The 21,260-nt window shown below is 40.6% G+C and overlaps 1 long non-coding RNA gene across 1 annotated transcript; it reads left to right on the plus strand.

The window, feature by feature from the left end:
* The first annotated feature begins 283 nt into the window (after positions 1-283).
* On the plus strand, positions 284-21,046 carry LOC306791539. Its single transcript, XR_013772760.1, has 3 exons — positions 284-355; positions 18,683-18,744; positions 20,996-21,046. It is a non-coding gene; the product is annotated as an uncharacterized lncRNA (long non-coding RNA).
* The last annotated feature ends 214 nt before the right edge of the window (positions 21,047-21,260 follow it).

Below are 21,260 nucleotides of genomic sequence, written 5' to 3' on the forward strand. Positions count from 1 at the left end.
AACAATTCCACTGAATAATTGTCTCTACATGGCACATGATGGGGTCATAAATGTATACGTGTTATTAAAGTGAACCAACAGGGAAAATGTCAGTCACAGAGATTTAAAGATCTGTTTTTCTTTCCTGGCTCTTTAAATGTATTAGCATAACTAACCAGTTGTGCTCTCCTCTTCCTAATTAGTGCAATGCCATCTCACTCAATTAGTGAAGTTGCCCGATAATGTGCTTAATATTCTGATCTCTTTCCCCAGGGTTTCGCTGACAGCCCTCATTACGCCGATCATTTGAATGACAGTCGATTAGTTTCCCATGAAGGATTGTCCCCAACACCTTTCGTGAACTCGAACACAATGGGTAAGTAAGTGATTCTCTTCAACTCACATGGCCTTTGGTAGTGGAAAGACATTCTGTTTGAAAATTGCCTGATTGAGGTTAAGGCACATCATGCATCTGGAGGTAGCAGTACTGAGGCTTGCCAGGCTGCAGGGCTATTTTTTTTCCATCTCCTGCTGTCTTTATTTCCTCCCTTAATCCCCCCCTCCCCCTCTCTCAGTATCTCCCTCTTCCTCCTCCTGTGATGACCCTCCCCCAGACTAGAAATCACGCCATCAGTATAGCTTTCTGTCATAAGAAGCCGTCTCCGAGACATCAAAACCGCCCTCAGCATCTTCTATTGGCAGCATGGTGACTTTAGGGTGCAAGGTTAAACAGTCTGTTGTAGCAAAGACCTTTCTTAATATTAAACATTTTAATGTTAAAAATCTAATGTTGAACATTATGTTTTACTGTAGATTATTTAATGTTCAATATTTCTTGCTTGTCCTTATTGTTTGCTTGATTGAACCACCTTTTAGTTTCCTGATATAAATGGGAAGAATTCTATATCTGCGTTTTATATTTAATTTTCAGAGCAGCAGTGATTCCCTTTTATTGTAGTGTTTTCTTCGATAAGTCGTCAAGTACCCTTTCATCAAAACCATCCGTCAAGGTCCATAGTTGTTAGTTATTCGTGTAATTATATTCGTTCATTATATAAAAGTGAAAATATATTTTTCTTGCCAGACATAATGATTCTGGAGTTGTCAATGTTTAGGCTTGGTCTGTCTTTTCAGTATTGTAGGTTTGGTCGAGTTAAATTCTTCCATCATTTTGAGTTGCAGAAGCTGCCTATTTTTAGCCATTTAACCGTCACTTTTAAAGCGATCTATTTTGACTTCTCTGCTCTCTGTAGATCTAGTTTTCACACACGCTCAATTAGAACATGTGGTGTTCAGGTGTAACAACTGACTCAGGTTGGCGGAGGTGTGGCTGCTGGTGGTTTATTGGCTTTTGTGACAATAACCACACAAAAGATTGCCTATTTGTGTCTTTATTTCCTCCTCAACACACATATGTGGATATTCTTTTTTTTTTAACATAACTTCTATTTTGATAATGATTACAAAAATACCACTTGCAGCTACATACGGTACTCTGGTATTTCTGACTGAGTTCTCTTATAATAACAATTAAAAGCTGGGCGTTATCCAGCTCTTTGGCCTGGGATCATTGTGATGTGTAACCACTCGACAGTTTTATGGCCGCTAACGACATCTCAGCTCATTATGCAATGACCCTGGAGACGGGATTCCAAGAAAAGCGATTCGTTCGCAAATGGTAGCTGCTGATTTGAAACAAAATGTTATCTTTCTTGTAATTGATCACAATGTTTCAGACACAAACGCACACAATGTAATTATACGTTATACATTAAACAGCTGCAGAATATGGATGTGATCTGTTGCAGTGATATGTCAGATTTAGACAGCGTGATTGTAAACTTGGAAATGCCTGAGCTTCTCTCAGGCTCGGAATTCAAGATGAGTTTGGTCTCAATACATTTGTTTTCCACAGTGATATCGGGGACTTGTGTAGATTCATGGAGTTTTCAGCACTTTATTAAATCGTGTCTGAAGTGTTGTTCCTCATAGTTACACAACAGTTATACTTTAATTTATCTTGCAGTAGTGATCGCAATGGTTGAATCCAGTGAGTCAATACAGTTTATAAACTGCATCTCAGCATCTCTGGTTGTTGTTACACAGCATACAGGGTAGTTTCTGAACCAGTCGTTCCGTCAGGCGTGTGGAAATTGTGGTTGAGATGTTAAGCAAGTTGTTTTTCCCTGAGGCTGTATGTGTTGGACGATGAAATACTTGTACTTGATTATCAGGGTTTTTCCCAGCTCAAAATGAGGCGGAGGTGGTACCATCCTGATCATGTGCACACAGTGTGTGCGTACAGTGGCAACATGCCTTCAACTGGCTCAAGCAAATACATGACCACAATTTATTCTGCTGAAGAAAAATAGTATTTACACAGATAGATCTGCCCCTGTGTGTGAAGCATGTACAAATGTATTTTAAAACAATAGTATTTTTAGTCATCCCCTCACACTATCACTATCATAAGACAGTGTCTTGTAACACAATAGAGTAGGAAACAAGTTGAATAAAAATACTACGTTATTTCCTTACATTTCACTGGTGGCGTTGTAGTTCAGGCGCATGGAGCGGCAGGGAAAATGACTTTTGTTGTCTTTTAGAGATTTCTTTTTCGCTGTGGTTGCAAAGAAGTTACCAGTGGATACACTGTCGCGCCCGCTTTGCTGTGGTCCAGCCGAAAACCAAACAGATGGCTCTTTTCTTCCTCTCTGGCAGTTTTAGCAGCACTGTGCTGATTACAATACAGCGCCAACACAACGGCATGAAGACGCAATTGCAGTTACAAATGACAGAAATCCAACCGAGTGCAACACTTGTTAGAAAATAGCAAAGACACCCGTCAGAGTTTTGTCAAAGGCTGGAGGTTGGACAAAATTAGTTGGAGACGATCGCCTCATAATTCTCTATGCAGGAAAAAGTTACTTTGTAATTCTGTTACTTAGTACACAATCCTTGCCCCAAAGGATAAAATGATGTCATGTCATGATAGGACTTCCTGGTGTTTCTCCGTCTCACATATGTACAGCCCCTTAATGCTATTAACACTGTATTGTTTGTTAGTAGATGCAACTGTAAATTATATTTAAATGTAAGCATTGGAAACCAATGTAGAACATGTTGGATGAACATGTAAGGGTGGTAGTGGCCGACAGTCAGCTTGGTGTGTCAGGGCCCTTAGGACCCCTTCCTGTTTCTTGCCACCTATTCAATGTATTGTTTCCTGAAGGGAGATGCTCAATTCATAACCCTAATGACATACTTTCCATGTTTACATGGTTTAGTTCATCAGCACAGTAGATCTAAACTGTGATTTGTTCTTAAAAAAAATGCAATGCTGATGAGAAATTTTCTTTGAGAATAAATACTAAAGTCTATCGGTCCTCATTTCAGTGAAGTCATTTATCTCCTGATGATCAAATAATACTGCTACTTGGCCAAATCGCTTCAAGATTGAATAACATTTTTATTTAAAGATGTTTTTATTGAACTTAAGCCTGGAAAGAAAAAAAACCCCACTTCTTGAGATCCAATTTGAAAACGGACCTCTGTGAAAGTCTGATCCTCTGTGCTGCATCTAACATGTGCCCACCAAATGTCAAAACAATCGTAATAATGTAGATCAAAGAAACCAATATGTAACTATGTAGTGTTCTGATCTTGTACTGTATATTATGGTTTGCATCTGGTTTAAATGTGGTGTAGTCTTGAAACACTAGACCAACAGTGGACCTCTGTACTGCTAAAGCTCTCAGCTACAGCTCAACATCTGGAATAACACCTGCTAATAATACCCGATCATAAAAACACTGGACAATATCAATAGGCTTCTCTGTGTCTATCCTTGTGGTAATGCAAAGCTAATCATCAGTTTTTGTATAGTATGTGGTTTGAGTTTGAAGTATTGTACATGCATTCATTTATAGAGTGGTCTCACCGATGTCACGATCTCCTTAGTTACGAGGTCTGTCCGCCATGTTGGAGTACATACAGATCCTACATGGCGGCGAGTAAACAAGGAAGTGCGGCGAAAATACCATACTTTGAATCACTGGATAGTGCATCAAAGGTTCGCTGCCTGGCCAAATTGAAGGTTATTGGTAACTTGGATCCCTATACGATGAGTGCAGATCGTTTCAGTGCCGATCCTACTTATCTTCCATCGGTAAACTACGCCAACATCTACACGTATCTCGTGAACACCCCCAGTCCTTACACAAGTAGAATATGGGATGTGTGATTCTATAAAATGGTATAGAATTTGCAGGGTTGAGAAGTCCGGCAGTCCAGTATAATATCTCACTTTTTCATCATTATTTTCGAAACATTCTGAATCAAACATGGATCGTTCATCGGAAAGTTCCTTTTTCAAATTCAGATTTTCCGAGAGTCGGCGCTGCATCTCAGCTTGCATTGCTGCAATCGTAGCCCCACCGAGGTCTGTCTGGTTGGCTTGGTTATTCTTATCCTCGTCCTCATCCTCTGCTGCTGGTGGGCTGTCATATGCATGATCCGACGTTAAACTCATATCAAGCAATGCTGAGGCTGCGTCTCTGTGTTTCGCCTGTTGTACACGCTCGACACGTCTCTGGTACCGACTGCTGTCACGGGCCGATGAAGCTTCGGTAACCTTCTCATGTCCAAGTTTTAGAGACGGAGACCAGTCTGGATTATCGGCATCTTGGAGAGTAGAGGGTTTACCTGAAACAGTTTGTAATAAACATTGAAATACAAGTTTACCGAAGTAGTCTTATCGGATTCATTTATATTTCCTTCATTAAATACTGTTCACAAACTAATTTGTAAATAAAATCACTGACCACTTATAAAGTGATCCGCACATACTCTAGTGTACGCCAAATTCCATTCCTTTATATCTCGAGAGATGCGTGACAGCCATTTCTCGCGACGTCGCTTAGATCGCTCCTTCGTGTCATTTCCTTGATGTGTAATGACCGCTGGCAAACGAAAGAATGATTTCTTGTCTCTATCAGCTCTGCTGCCACAACCAAAGACAGCACAAAAGTTCACCACCGATAGGTTATGCGACTCAGCCGTGCATGCCAGTGGCTTTGTGTGTACTCCAACATGGCCGACAGCTAAAACTGTGACGTCACACGAGACCACTCTATACTGTCAGTATTTTTGAATGTGCTCAGAATGACGTGACTCAGACACGCTCACATGGGACAGTGAAAAACATGACTCACATCAGTGTGTGTGTAGCTACAGTACAAACATTTAGTCAGAAAAAGACAGCTCTCGGTTCTATGGGTTTGAAGGGGTTATATAGTCATCGCACTGGTAATACAAAAGGGGCTCACAAGAGAAGAGTGAGATGCTGGATGAGGTTTTGGGTGAATGCCGGGAAACCACCGATCTGCCCCTGATGACACTGTGCTCACCAGGGGCCGACTCCCATGTTAGTACGAATCAGCTGGTCTGGCCCTCACGTGCATCTTAGCCCCGCCCTCTTGTGCCACAATCCTCTTACTAACCCGCACGTCATCCCCTGCATGCTGCCGGACAGGTGGCAGCCACATTGTTCCTGCTTATTATAGGGCACTCTGGAACATATTTTCAGTCTCAGCCATGTGCGTTCCTCTGACTCAACCGCTCATTAGGGCTGCACGATATGAGGACAATGTGCGATAACGAACACCCTACTTGTGCAAAGACAGACTCAGGCAGAGCAGAGAAAAGTCTCGGAGTGGAGCATAAGTAGCAACGTCGCTTGCTCTCGCTCAATATTGCAGTCTTTCGCGATGTGTTTATCGCACAAGTTGACGTTGTGATGACAAGGAAAAAAGATTCAGGGCAGGGTCACACATGTGCAAATATATATGCAAATGTGGGCAGTGCCAAGTGGGGACAACCGCATATACACAAGTTCACTAAAGTTGAACTCCTTGTGATGCAAATTTGTGATATTTGTGAATTTGCTTTGCCACCGGAAGCAAATGTTTTATTGATGCCTTCCCTCAGGGCACGGGTTCAGTCAAAGAGACAGATAGACAAACAAGAACTTGTCCACCTCCAGATGTACAGTCTTAATTATGAGAAGCAATCGGTGGGGAAACGACTTCGATCAGAGAGAAAATCAAAAATCGGCTCGGCCTTTGTCTGCTCCCCTAAAACATCCTGTAAATCCACACCAGCTGAAATTATATTACAATTCTACTGTAATCGTATTGATATTGTAGTGTGACTGAAGTATTTCTACGTAACTGTTGTACATCACTGATGAGCTATTTAAATTCCCATTATATGACTTGAAACCCTGATTCGGTCAGACTCTCAGACACACCTCCAACTGGTTACACATTTATCTTTTAAATTCCCACAGTTGTTTGTTCTTCCCAATTGTTTCATGTTACTGTGCAGCTGATGACTTCAATGGATGTAATTCACTGAACCTCTCTTCCTTCTAGGTGGTAATGCTTGACTTAAGGTCTTCTGCAGGTCTTGTAGGGTTATTCCTCACTCAGTTGTTCTAATTGTGAAGCCACAGGGAGAACCAACAGTTCACAGCCCTGACAAGGAATGGATACATCTAATTACCCGCTCAGATTCTTTCTTGTGGTGTTAGCTCGATGAGCAGAAGCCAGTGGGGGAGGTTGATTTCAAGCAATCTGGGCAATTAACACAGTCGATGAGCTGAAAGAGCTGAAAGAGCTGCACTCTGCACTTTTACTTCTCGCTGTATTATGACTGGATGTGTGTGCGTGTGTGTACGCTGCATATTTGTCATTATGTACCAAATGGACTGATATTGTTTTCTTCCAAGTCTAGAAAGCCTTTTGATTCTCAGGCCTGTGCTTTAAACGTTGCTGTAATTAGCAAGACAGGGTTGACATAGCTTTTCACAGCTGTCATCAGACACAGTTTGTGGCCTTTTGTCGAAATAAGTAGGATAAAGTCTTATTGGGAGATCAAAAGACCTATTATTCTTCCATTTGATTTATATTTTTTCGGCAAAAATGAATGCCTTTATTTGAATGCGTACATGTTTCAAGTCACCCTTTCTTCACAGACTTGCTCTCTGTCTACTGCAAACTCCTCTTCATTTCAACTTAAAAACCGAAAGTGTGAATCACTTTCTGATCACTTTTAGAAGTTGCAGGAAAAGCAATTGTCTGGATTTCTTTCTTTCTTATTCTGTGACACACAAACACACATTTTCTATTGGTCCTCATGAAGTTCAGGAGTGAGAGATATAGCCTCTGTCTCTTGTCTATTACATGCCCTCTAACATGCCCTTTTTAGTTCACTAAATATAAACAGATGGTTGTTTCATGTTGTTTCTCACTTCTTGTCATCACTCGTGGTGATCAGTTCTTTCCAGCCATGCGACTGAGGGCATATAAAAACTGCTGAGTCGTACTTTCATCCTCATGTTTCTTTGTTGTGCTTCATATTACTCATACAGTTTTAGCCCTGCATGAAAACTAATCAGCGTAACGCTCTCGCCAACACACGCATGCAGCCGCACGCATCCTGCTCCCACCCGTCAGCATTCACACGTGGCCTTAATGTGACGACCTGTGTTTTTCTCTCACCCACCGCTGTAGATCACTTTTCACTGGGTGTTGCCATAGCCGACAGTAAAATATTTCCAGCTTTAAAGACTCTACATGCTTATACAGAACATTGAGAGTCTCAATGGACTACTTTCTGTTATTGCTATATAACTGCTGCATTGCTGTGGTCTTAATTACCATCAGTCAGGTGGAGTTTTCTGTTCCCATGGAGCTGATTATTCATTAAAAAAGAAATGTCTAGACAGCTCAGTTCTGATGTTGCAGTTCTGATACATTACAGACAAACTTGTGTTGTATTATAATGTATTTCAGACGTCATCCTACCTCAGTCTCATGAGGGCCTCATTGGAAAATTTAAAATTAAAGTCAGTTTAAGCTGTGCATTTATGGTTTATTTGACTATATTTGTCTAAAAAATATTTATTTACTGAGAAGAACCAGAGATGTGTCTCATGTGACCAAATAAAGGATCCACAATCTGTGTTAATGTTGCATTCAAGCGCTAGGATTGGCCAGGCGTCCGTGCTCGAGGTCAATACCTAACCTTAAACAATAGTTTAGGTGTTAATATGACTAGCATGCAACCTTTCAGGAGTCTGTGCTGCTTTGTATCTTGTGTTTTTACAGTTAAAAAAAATCTTTTAAAAAACCTCAGAAAACTTTATTTTGTAATGTTTACTTATTTCTTTCATTGCAGTCCTTTTGTTGTTGTTTTACTCGCAGTATGCTCCTAACCAACATGTTAGTCGTAATATGATGCTTTTGCAAATACCTGATATCCATATTATTTGCCTGGATTGATATCACGGATGTCCTGAAATGGTAATCACATGTTGTGTATTTGTCTGTGCTCTCTTGGTAGTTTAAAGCCATAATGCATGCTGCTAAAGGGAGCGTAATAATACCCTGCGGGAACCTACAATTTGCATCATATTAGCATTCCGTAAGCGTTCGATGGTGCAGTTGATTCCCCTCCTCGTTTGCAAAATGTATAAACAAAAATCTTTTGTTTTCTGTTGGTTTTGCTTCTTTTAATACTTTGTGGGGTTGTTTCGGTGACATTGCATTTTTTAATAATACAAAAAAGGCATCATACAAGCATGCTACATTGGGTAGTCTTTTGCACTAGAACAGAATTAATCTCTTTTTCATTTTTCATTTCTAATTGTTCCTCAAGGCTTTTGGTGAAGTGTGAAATCCCACATCACATTGGCATCCCCAGTGTGTTTTTACTGGGGCAGGTGTCATGTGCTAATGCTCCGTCCCGTGGGGGAACCTTCTCAGAACCAGGCTGTGATTGTGGCCAGGTGCTGTTCAGGTGTGCACTCAGTTTTCTTTGGGTCACAGGTGCTGCCAATGCTGCTCCCTCTCCCCACTCTGTCATTCACTCCTGTACACACACACACACACACGCACACACACACACACACACACTGCAAGTTTTCACAGTAGGAGCCTGATACTGTACTAACTTTTTGCACATTCACTTTATCAAAAGTGAAAAAAGGTGATATGTATATGTGCGGTTTACAGAACAGTGAGCAGAGATGGAAAGACGAGGCGATGTACAGTTTAGTGGATGGAGCCGGTCATTATGCAGAGCTGCAGGGTGTGCTTATCTATTACCGCGGTCAGTAGAGCATGAAGCGCTGAAGAAGCTGAAAGGGTGCAAATCCCTTTTCTTCATCCACATGCCGCCCACATCTCCCCACACATCCCAGCCCTCCCCGCCCTCTTCCTTCTTTCAGCCCGCTTCGGCCCTGCCCAGCCCTTGCCTTGCCTTCCCGAGGCCCCGGCCCCCAGCATGCGACTGCCGACGCTGCCCATCTGCAGAGGATCAGCTGTAGTCTCTGGAGGGCTGTCTCCCCAAAAAGGAAGGAAGAGCCTGGCTAAGGCCAAGCTATGATGACATAAGAATTCATCATGCACCACGATTGTATCTAGAATCAGGCGTCCCTGTGTAGAACGTTTGACTGCATTTTACGAAAGAATGTCTGTTATGTATATTGATTTATTTTAAGGTCCAGGATAAGTTAATTGTGGATAATTGTGTACATGTGCATCTGCAGATGTTTGCACATCAAAAAGAGAGACAATTCTGTCTTTAAAAATATATATTTGTGGCTGAAAATACATTTTTGAGTAATGGTTAAACGAAGTTAAGATAAATCCAAGTTGGCCTACTTGTATATCCCACATCTCGCTCTCTTTTCCACTCTCTTTGGTTCTTTCTCCCCTCCCCCTTTTCTCTCATTTCTCTCACCTCATGCTGCCTGCAGCTGATGCCAAGAAGAATATTAGAGATTATTTAATACAAGTGCGAAGCTAATAGGGAAATGATTCATTCAGAAGAATTACTGTGAGTGGAACAATTAGAGTCTGCTGACTTCAGCGCTTGCCGCTGGCATTGCCGACAGTTTTGAAAATCTATTCTCTGCGTAGCTCCGATATACACCAAAAAAAGCCAGTGACCATTGATTCTTAACATTATCTGTCTTCTTTGCAGAAAGCAGTACTTACTGTATAGAACTGTAAACACAATACCTGTGAGTATGTGTGACTCATTTGTGGATGGTTGGAGACATGATCTAGCAATCGTATTGCAACTTTGATGAATTTCGCAGTGTTAGCACTGACTTTAATACCTCTGGAATTTCCAGATGTTGTGTTGAGAGCATTAAAGCTAGGCTTTAAGCTAGTCCGTAATCTTACTGCATTACTGTACACACCTGTTGCACTTTACAGCTGATCCATAGGGCGTTTATAAGTGGTTTCTACTTTGTGAATTCCTTTATAGATTAGTGTTGTTGGCCTTTGTGCAAATGAAAAAAACACTAAATAATCATTGAAAAATCACACCACCGACTGTCTTTTCAAGACGGAGGCACATTATTGGTTCTCCAAGATGTACATTATATAAGAGGATAAAAGAGAACAGTATGGTGTGAAATAAAGAGATTGATATGTACAGAAGTGTATGAAAGTTTTTGCTGTGAAACACAAAGTTTTTGCTGTGTCACCGTGAAACACAAAGTAAAAGCATTAGGTGGTGGTCTGCTTGCATGTTTTACAAATGCCAACTTCATGACTCATTTATTTTACAACAGTCGTGGTGTGAACCCAGGTTGAGCACAGATGACTGGATCCCTCTTTCTTTTTCTTGACACGGAGTAACTCTACTACAACATGGAGAATACATGAACTTGACCCCTGAGTCCTGGACAATCTCTGGAACATGGACAAGTCAGGTTTTAGGGGAACTTTGTCGAGTTTCTCTCACCTAAGGCATCGACTTTGAAAACACATCAAAGGTTGAGTCCTTTGAGAAGAGCCTCAGAAAACATGGCCAACAGTTTTTGTTTAATTCTCGTGCTCACCACTCCTAACCCCCGCCTCCATTTTTTCCACAGTCACAACTGCTCTCCCATGGCGTCCTGTGTCCATGCTGGGTGTGCTGGCAAACTAAACACTATATAATGTTACACTTCTTTCTTGTTGCACTGGAGTGGATTGTGATTGGTTAATGAAACGCAAACACTTGTTTCGCCTTTACTCCAACTTGACAATGCCTGGCACAGCCCCCGAGAGCGTGATGTGTGGGAAGTGTAGAGAGAGGCACGGCTCTGTGAGACTTTTCCATCACAGCCAGGAATATGGGGGTGGGAAGGTACATTTATTTTTGTCAACTTAAAATCAACAAAACTCTTTTAAATGGCTGCTATGCTTTTTGCCCACATACAATGACATCCCCACCGAAAGCACTCATCAAAAGATTTATCCCCTTCAGGCTGTTTTGGTGTTTTATTTAGTGCAGGCTTATGTACTTAAAGGGTTTTCTGTGTCAGGAAATATGCCCACAGTGCTTGGAGCTGGATCAGCATTCCTAACCCATGTGTGTATCCTTTTCTTGTCCTTCACCTCTGTTGTTTCACTGTTCAACAGTTGTTTGGCATCTATTAACGAACACACCACGCCCCTTTGATGTCACACACTGACTTGATTCCAATATCCGACTGGGGGACATTTCTTCAGCTTGTTAAATGCGCTCTTGTTTCCAGCCTTCTCTCAATCCGAGAGGGACAGTGCTGGTGAGCTCACATGTGAATGTGTGGGGGAGCATGTTGGGGGAGCATGTTGGCCCGATCAAAGCGGCATCCATTACAGTGTTGGTGCTCACATGGTGGGAGACGTTATTAGGTAGCTCATCGCCTTCCTCCTCAGAGAGAATGGATGTGTGATTATGAAGTCATCAGCCATGAACCACTGAGGCTGCGGAGGAGCACCCCTCCTCATGGGTCCTCAGGGTGTCATTGATTGGTGACCATGTGTTTGTGCCTGATAGACTGTGAAATGGTGTGTTGCTGCACGGCTGTGTCACACCTGCGTCCCACCAAGGTGATTGATTGGTTTGGTCATGTGGAATGTTCCCATCTGGTCTGCAGTAATGCATTTTTTTTCTTATTCGTGAATAACAAGCGCTGGCAGCAGAATCGTTGGGCTCGGAAAAAGGCAAAGGCCGAGCAAAAACATTTCCCCCTTTACACCTCCCCCTCTTTCCTTTTTACCGACTTTGAAAAAAATTCAAATAGACCGAGCCATGGCGCCTGATTATCCCGGGAGGGGATAAATACAATCAGGAAACCCACATCTCTTCTCTCACACGGAGATGGATTTTAGGAGAAAATAAACTGTTTAGTTGGTGCGAAGGGCAGCAGCTCCTGATTTTGAAAGTTTTACTTCAGGGCTAAAGATTGTGCAGTAAAATCTTTAATATATTTGATCCCTTTCCAGATTTCTAGTCTCATCTAAAAGCAATGGAGGTAAGCGTTCCCTCCCCCAAGACTTATGTGTTATTTTGTTTCTCACTCCTGCATTCCTCTTGGTTTGATTTCTCTTAATCATGGTCCCTCTCCTTTAATTGATCTATTTATTCCACCAAATGGCTAATTACACATCAGGCTGCATGAGCAGATGCATTTATCATCATAGAACATAATAATCAGTGACATTTCAACAAAGAAAAAAATAAATATGCAAATAAGAACTCATTAACATTTGCTCTTGCTGTTTTGAATAATGTCACTGCTGACAGGGCTGTATGCAGAAATTAATGTCAAGCTCAGGGCAGGGGAGACATGTTTCCTCCGTGTTTTGTGGCTCCATCATGTATCTCCGTCCTATACTGCTGTTCCTTCGGATGGGCTGTAGACATTCACCCCCAGCTAGGGAGGGAGGAAGCTGATGTGGTGCACTACCTCTCCTCCCTGTTTCCTCATCTACTCTGACCTAACCTCTAACCCAGCCAGCTTTTATTTACTGTCAAACAGAACCTGGTGGAAGCATCAAACAGCTTTGACAAGATGGATGTACACAAACTCTTGAGAAAAAGAAACAAAAGGAGGCATTATAAAAGGTACGAGGCAAAAGTGAGTGAGTGTACATCTGATTTGTCCGTGTGCTGTTTCTTGTTAGAGGAATGTATTCGTAGCCATGGAGGCTTTACTTCCAAAGTGTAAACTTGATTTTTTTATAGGGTAGAGTATCCTGTTCGTGATTCGATTATCACAGAATCAGGGCCTTGTATTCCCTCCTTTTCATGGAAATCAACAGAAAAACAACAAAAAGCTGTGTGAAAGTATTTAAGTCTTAAATAAAGATTTAAATGAAGATTTATAAAAATGTTTTTCTTTTTGCCATAAATTAGTGCTGATAGGGGGTCCGGTCCATTAAGAAACAGGCTCTTAACTTGATGGGATTAATGTTTCGTGGTTAGGTGCCATGGAAGACGTCACATGGGAACACGGACACACAACAGCAAACACATGTGATCATTTCACACGGTTTCTAAACAACATTTCCTCATCCTGTATCATGAGTTTGTTTTCACGGTCTCATGACTTTCCTTGGAGCGAGATAAATGGACTTGTTTTCGGGATGGAAAACAAGTCTCTTGGAATGCATCGGAGAGGCGGTGAAGCACGCTCACTAATTGGCTGTTTTTGTGGCGAGGGTTTTGAATTGATCCCTGGAGGTGCTGGTCACTACCTCTCACATTATCAGAATAAGGGGCTGCACTGCAGCCCTGTGATCAATAAGGATGCACACTACCAATGACTTCACTAACCCAGTGTGTTTGTGTCGCTGAGGTTGAACTAGATTGAATATTTGAAAGGAAATTTGTAATTATTTTAAGTAAAAATTGGATTGAGGATTTTTCTACAAATGAATTACTTATTTGAATTGAATGGTTTGGTTTCTGCAATTAGATATTATATATTTATTAGTTTTACTACTACCAATTGATGTTGGATACAACAGACTAACAAATTCTCTTACATTTTATCTGAGAGCTTGTCTGACACACGCCACTCATGAATTCTTATTGAAATAATTGTTCAACAGTAAAACTATCATATTTTGTACACACCGTGTTAATAAGTAAGTTAGTGGACACGTTACAATGATAAACTATTGCAAATCGAACAGGTGCACTGGTGCTTTCTATGTGCTCGGTGAAGGGCCGTGTGGGGTGTTTTGTATGTTTGGTGTGAGTTGAACAATCTCAATATTAACAGTTCACATTAACACCAAAGTGCTTTTGCTGCAGAGTTTGTTGAGAAGATGCTCACTGAACAATATGTCAATCGTGTGGTCTTAAACACTTGTATTTTATATGTGGTTACTGCAGAATAAACGCATGGAAGCTTGTGTCTGTAAGGTTTTTGGTTAAAACTTGTGCAGTAGAAGAAAACATCTGGGTGAAGAAACAGTGCTTCTTTATGTTAAAACTGTGGCTTCGTGCAAAGCACCTAACCCCCATCCTGTGTCGTGTAGCTGTGTAACGGGTGTGTGGGACGGTTGTCAATGTCAGTATATGTGTATATGTAAGTTTTGCAAGAGCTCAGCAGGTTTCATCCTGGGAAATAAAAAAGTGGAACAAGAGACCTGGAGCTGCTCATCCCAACCAAACTGAGCAAAGGTAGAGATACCCAGAACATGTCAGTGTAACACTTGTACAATTTGTGCTGTATGGCTAGAAACGAAGAAGCATGACAGCAGTCTGGAGTATGGAGAAAACAATGAAAGACTAAAAGCACGAGATTCTTTGGTCTGGTTAACCAACAGCTGATGTCCAATACAAAGTGTTATATTTAGCAACAACTGGGCACAGCGCATCAGTCAGATGTCACCAGGTTGTGCTGACCAGACACACGGCCATTGTTAAGTATCCTGCTTCAGAGTGCCTTAAATTGGGGCAATAATTTCTGTGCTAACAAAACCTTGACCTCAGGCATTCTAGGCTTAGTGTTTTATCAACACTGTATGTGAAAGTCCTTGAGTGGCACAATAACAGCAATGCTTGGATGCCTTTAAAATCGATGGATTTACTTCACGATAGCCGTTCACAGACGCTTCCTAAAAAGCTTGACTGAGCCTCTGCCAATGTAGTGACAGTGAGAGAAAACCTGAAGCTAGAACTGCTGCCAAAAGTTTCAATGTACTGCCTCGATATAAGATACTTTATATTAGGTATTTCACTTGGGATTGGCGAAACATTGTGTGATTAACTTGACACTCCGATCTTTTTCCTTTTTTGATTGTTTGAATGTAGTTTGCACGTCCCTTTTGTCTGATATTGTTTTTCTCCTGTGGAAGATTAGCAACTAATGTGATCCGTCCGCCAGGAATAATTCTGTTGAATATAAATACTTCTGCAGTGAAATGTTTCACAGTCAGTTAAATTGTCACACCTCTGAGTTATATGCTAATTAGCAGCTTCACAGAATATTTTAATCAGAATTTATGGAATTTCTTCCCTCATTAGATAGATTTTTCCTTGCATTGGGGTTGTTCTGTGTGTACTTAAATTGATATTACTGATGGTTCAGTAATTAAGCCACTTTGCTCATGATGCTTCTTTTCATTTTGTGTCTTTTGCATGCATTGCTGTTCTAAGGCAGATAATGACTTTTGCTTCCACTCAATCACTGCACTTTAGACTCATTAGTAGGCCTGTGACACAAAAACACACCCGCTTAGACCCGTGTAGCCCTGCTCAGAACAAATGGGCCTACTCAAGAAATAATGATAACAATAATAGTGTTGCTCTTGTTGTGAGGCTGTGATCACACAGGCCTGCTCAGAGGAGGGAAAACAAAGCATTTGTAATAACAAGTCTGGAACTCATAAAATTAATTCTGCTTTTTTTTGTTTCGTTTCTCCTGCCCTCACAGTAGGAACCGTCTTTGATTCATAACCTGGTGTTGCAAGCCTAACGACTTCAATCCGGGAAATTTGTGATTGAACAACTTGTTTTAAGGTTGTTTTTTGGGGGAAATACAGTGACCTATTTTCCTCACAATGAGTTACCGTCTGTGTGCGTCAGAGAGGAGATTGTGTCACTGCATGATAAGGGTATATCTTATTCAGCTAATTTAGGCTCCTGGCTTCAGAACCGACCAACCCAGCAATACCTTCCACTTGATAAATCACTTTGTTCTACTTTATCTCACCAACATAAATATGCATTCTCCTGAAATTTGAAAAGCAGTCCCGCCACGTAGTTGCAAGCTGTAAATTTCACAAGCAGGGGTTGTTCTCGGGTCGTTTCTTTATTGTTAAGTTTAAGAGGCTACAGGATTTAAACTGGGGGGCAGCATCTGAATGGGGGGGCTGCCAGGTCACACAGGTGTGTGAGGAGATGGCGTTTTTTGACAGACTTTTCCCTGTGATTGGATACTTTGATCTGGTATGCTACCCCAGCTATGAACTTATGGTTTCATCTTCTTCGAATCTACAAATCATAAGTAACACTGACCTTTACTATACCACATTTAAAAGTAAATACAAGTGACTATCTTTCAGAGACATTGTACGTAAATTGGGGCATCAACTTTCCATTCATGTGGATAAGGAGCCTTTCAATGCTAATAGCAGGCTTTAATCATGTATCAGGCTTTAATCAGGCTTTAATCAAAGAAAATGACTTACAGTGGTCTTGATCGATTCCTCTAAATACACGAAATGGACAACAGTAGCTCATTACAGTCATCATTTTAAAATTTGTATTTGTGCCTTTTAACACTGTCTGTCAAATTGTAAATGCTCTCTCCCCTATTTAGCAAATCCAGACTGGTTACCAGTAGAGGAACTTGGTTCAGCCAGTACTTTAAATGATAACAAATATAGTTTTATTACATTTCAAGTCTATTGTGAATTCTTGGAGAGATGTATGCATGTGGGAGACAGTAAGGAAGGACATATAATAGACATATAATAGACTGAATCAAAGCTTGGACTTTGCATCCATTTGCACAGTGATGCCGAGATACACTCAAAGCTTTGTTTATAAAAGAAACAAGTTAAATTTATACATTGTTGATGACTCTCTGTTGGAGGAAAATGTACAGCATCAGTCATAGCAGATGACATGTCATATGTGACATTGTTGCATGAACATAAGCAATATGATGGCTGCAACTGTTTTTCTCTGTCATTTTATACGAGCATTTTCCTTTTGTAACCAGTAGTGTCCTAGAAGATGCATTGGCAAGAAAGCGGCCGTATCGCAATGCTTACAAATGCAGTAACTATTTACGCATGATATTTTGCTCAGTGGTTCCTCGGTTATACTGTGCATTTCTGTGTATTTAGGCCTCAGTGCTGATTGAGTGATTGAGCGTCTTCGTGGACTTTCTTTTGTCAGGCTCCACTGCTCCACTGGCTGCTTCTCTGTCTCATAGAGACATTCTTTCACAAACACATCTGTCTGCCCCGGTGGGCCCTGAAACTACAACAGTGACCATCAATTATTCACACAAGACACAGTGTGTGTGACAAAACACATGCTGCCAATGAAAATTGAACTCCTTTTCCTGAGCATACATGTTAGGAGTGAAAATGAATTCCACTAAACCACCTTTAGATATTAGACCTAAATACAGAAATTAAAATTCTCTGTCAAAGGAGATGTTTCATCATGCTGCCACGATAGTGAAGGTTGGTGGTAACCGACAACCTAATCCTATTTCCTTTTGCAAGAGCGATGGCTCAGAACTGTATCACATTATTGTTAGAAGAGAAGCAGCTTTGCCAGTTTAACCATCTCCCCTGATTTCCTCAGCTTCCTTCGTCTCTAGAGACGGTCTGCACAGATGCAGAACAACTGTCTCCTGCAGGACTGCGCGGATAAGCACAAGTGAATTCTCTTAGATGTGCCTCTGTTCACCTGCGCTTGTCAAAGCAATGTTCAGATCACTCATTGTGTAACAAAAGATACAGGCTATGCAAGCATGAACTCACATTTCTTTTACATTTTCCCCAGAGTAAACAGAATTTAGTTCTGACGCTTGTGTCTGTGCTTGTAATATTTGGAAGTCTGACAAAAAATAATGTCCAGCGCTGGTAAAGTTATTCATCATTGTCCGCGAGGAGCTCTCATTTATTTGTTTATTTGTTTTTCCAGGGGAGTAAAACTGCTGAGTTTGAATATTGTGATGTGTATGATTCATGTGTGTTGTGTGTTGTAAGTTTTATTTTCAACATAATGGCTGCTCGGGAACATTCCTTTGAGGTGTGCACATCGAATGTGACACTTATAGAAGGACTCCTTGACAATTATCACTCTGTATTTATTGTTTTCTATTCTTATCATATTTATGGGGTTTTTTTGCATACTGACAACTTGGTGACAAATAACACAGTTTTACAGAAGTGCAGGATTTGTTTTTTCGCTTTTCTTAAGATTCAACTTAAGATTCAACTACTTTGTTGGATATTTAGTATGTAATACATTGTTAAGGGATCTGAGGGAGTCGCATTTCTATGAAATGCGACTTATTTTCCCCCCTTTTACTTCTATCCAGCATCAGATGATATCCAAGTGAAAGAAAACAAACAAAACTCAGTAAAAGTAACCACAGTTCTTAGTTTTTACAATGTAGTTAAAACACTCCAGCCCCACAGACACAATGCCGTACAAATAGTTGTCAATAAAGTAGAAAAAATTTACAACAGCAAATGAAATCTTGCACCAAGCATTGCAAAACAAAACAATCAGGACTGCATGTGGTCTATTGTTCTGTGTTAAACCAGGTGCGTGTTCAATGTCATAAAAGTTCAAACGATTGCTGTTTACGGTCCTTTGTGTGTTTTTACAGGTAAATCAGAGAGGGCTCCATTTCCTGGCTACGGGAGGAATCCTGGAACATCGAGTGGCCAGGTGAGTTCAAAGCTGAGCGACAAGCAATTTTGATGAAATAAATCAGCTTCTGTCTTCCCCAAAACCAATGAAACTGGTTCCAAACCAATCAAGCAACATGTTCTAAATTGTTCTATGTAGTCTTCTCCTTGCATCAGTGTATCAAAAAGAGGGTCTAAACAAAGCGCAACAGATCCAACACTTGAGGACACTATAAAAAACATGAATTTACCCCTCAGTTTTGACTGCTTTTAAATGTTGCTAAAATTAGACCTTGCCTCTCTTCTGCTGATTTCAAAAAGAGAATCCATCCTTTATTTAACCAAGGTTGGATTACGGTTCAACTTGGGGCTGCAGATCTTCATTTCAAAGAGTTTACAACGCTCATCAAGATGTATTCCCACTTGAAATGTTTGAAATACCTTTTGAGAAACTGAAAGTGTCTTGAACCCTTCAGGTATTCATACATCCACCATTAAACTAAAGGGGGCAGGGATTCTTCAGTCATAGCTCCTCAGATCAATCTTTATAAATTTCCTATAGTATAAATTTCAGTTTGTTTCATGAAAATGGGTTTTTGCAATTCATTGTGAAATAATCTTACATTACACTACTTGATCTCACATCGTTAGAACATTTGAAAAGATACAGTGTAAATATAATAAAGACACTTCTTTTTGATGAAGGCATTTTTAGAGGGAATGCTATTTCAGACTCTTTTAAGAAGATTTTCAGTAGGAACAGAGGGGGGGGGGGGGGGGGTGTACAGATCAGCAGCTGCAGAGATCTGAGATTAATGGATATTCTCCGGTCATAGAACACAAACAGGATGACGGAGAAGCATCGTAAACATGATCGTCACTGCACCACATTAGTACCAATATTGTAAAATGATATTAACACCAAAGTGTACAATTAAATACAAGAAATGGATGAAAGGAGAAAATCTGCAAAGAATGTGTGCTGGGAACAGCCACAACATTATAAGGATGATATGCAATAACCAACAGAAGAGTTACACAGCACAACATTTTAAACTTTGTATTGTATTATTGCCTAATAGCCCTATTGATTTAATAGACAATATTAAATCAACAATATAGTAATATATAGTTAAGCCAAATAAGACAACAGACTTGTCAGGTAAAAATATGTCAAGATCTTTACATCACAACTGCAACTTGCCTGATATATTTCTGAATATTGGTGTCTCCTACTTAACAAATGAAATCTCAAGATGCAAAGGTTTCAAGCTGCTTCAATGAATGACAAAGTCTTTGATCTGCAAGAGTTTGATTCTCTGGTTCTTGCATGAATGAAACTAACGCTGAAGTGTTCACAAAGAGAGTCACAAGTATGGTTCGTCCCTGTATCGCTACAATAGTGTAAAAGAGGCCAGAGCCAGTGTTGCTGCAGGGATTCAATATCATTGAACAAAGGCAACAGCAGAAGTGGGCCTGTTGTGTCATGTGAATGCTGTAGCACCAGTGACACATTCCTGAACCTGACCTGATTCATTTTAACATTACATTTGTGTCATGTTGCCTCTGACAGTTTTTCATGACCTACATTTTAGGTCAGAGAAACTATTTCTTTGATAGAGCATTTCATACATGTTCTCTTACACTGAATAGAGTTTATTTTTTAATTGTTTTGGTCTCGGGGGTTACTGTGTCAATCCTCAGCCTGCTGATTCCGACATGGGGCGAGTTTACGAGCCAAATACTTCACATCGCTCTGCTCGCTCACATGATCCCTGCTCTGCTGGTCTGCAGCCGATTACACTAATGAGACCAAGCTCTTAATTGGACTCTTAGCCCAGTTTGTCGGTGTTGCAGAGGTTAAGTAGATATTGGTGATAGGATGCTGCGGGGAGTCCGTCCTGTGACACAGAATACACAAGAGTTACATGTCACATGTCACCTAATAAGTGATATGATGTCAATTAAAAAACTATTTGTACATCCATTGCAACAATGTTTCATGTCTCATGTTTTATTTTGATATTCTGATATTTGCTATTGACAGTAAACACACCTGTGCCTGTGTGCTTTGCTACTGATGTATTATTTAGGACAAAAATGTCTTTGAAGTTGAATGTAGATTGCATGATATAAATAGAGACAATTAAAACAATGTAGTTGATGGGGCTTGAAATTACTAGCTGACTACAAGATTGTTATTTTTTACGACAAACAACTCAGGTAAACACTCTCGAAAGCTGGTTTTATCCTTTCATTTTAAGCGTTTGTGTTTTTGTTTTCTCCGTCAGTCTTCTTCTGTAAGGTCAGACGTCTCGTTGGCAAAGCCTAGTCCAGTGACTCCATCAGGGAAGTCAGCAGCTCCTTTCTACTCCTTCACTGCAGCCAATCCTAGAAGACGTCCCCTGCAAGATCCTCCACCCACCGGTCAGTGCCATCTCGATTATGATCAGAAAGATGCCCTGAAAATGATATCATATTGTTTTCTCTTCAGGGACAAGTGTATGCAATATTCAAAATATTCAGAACCTCACAAACAAAATCTAACCGGATACT

This window comes from Melanostigma gelatinosum, assembly GCF_949748355.1.
Source record: "Melanostigma gelatinosum genome assembly, chromosome: 2".
Classification (NCBI taxonomy): Eukaryota; Metazoa; Chordata; class Actinopteri; order Perciformes; family Zoarcidae; genus Melanostigma; species Melanostigma gelatinosum.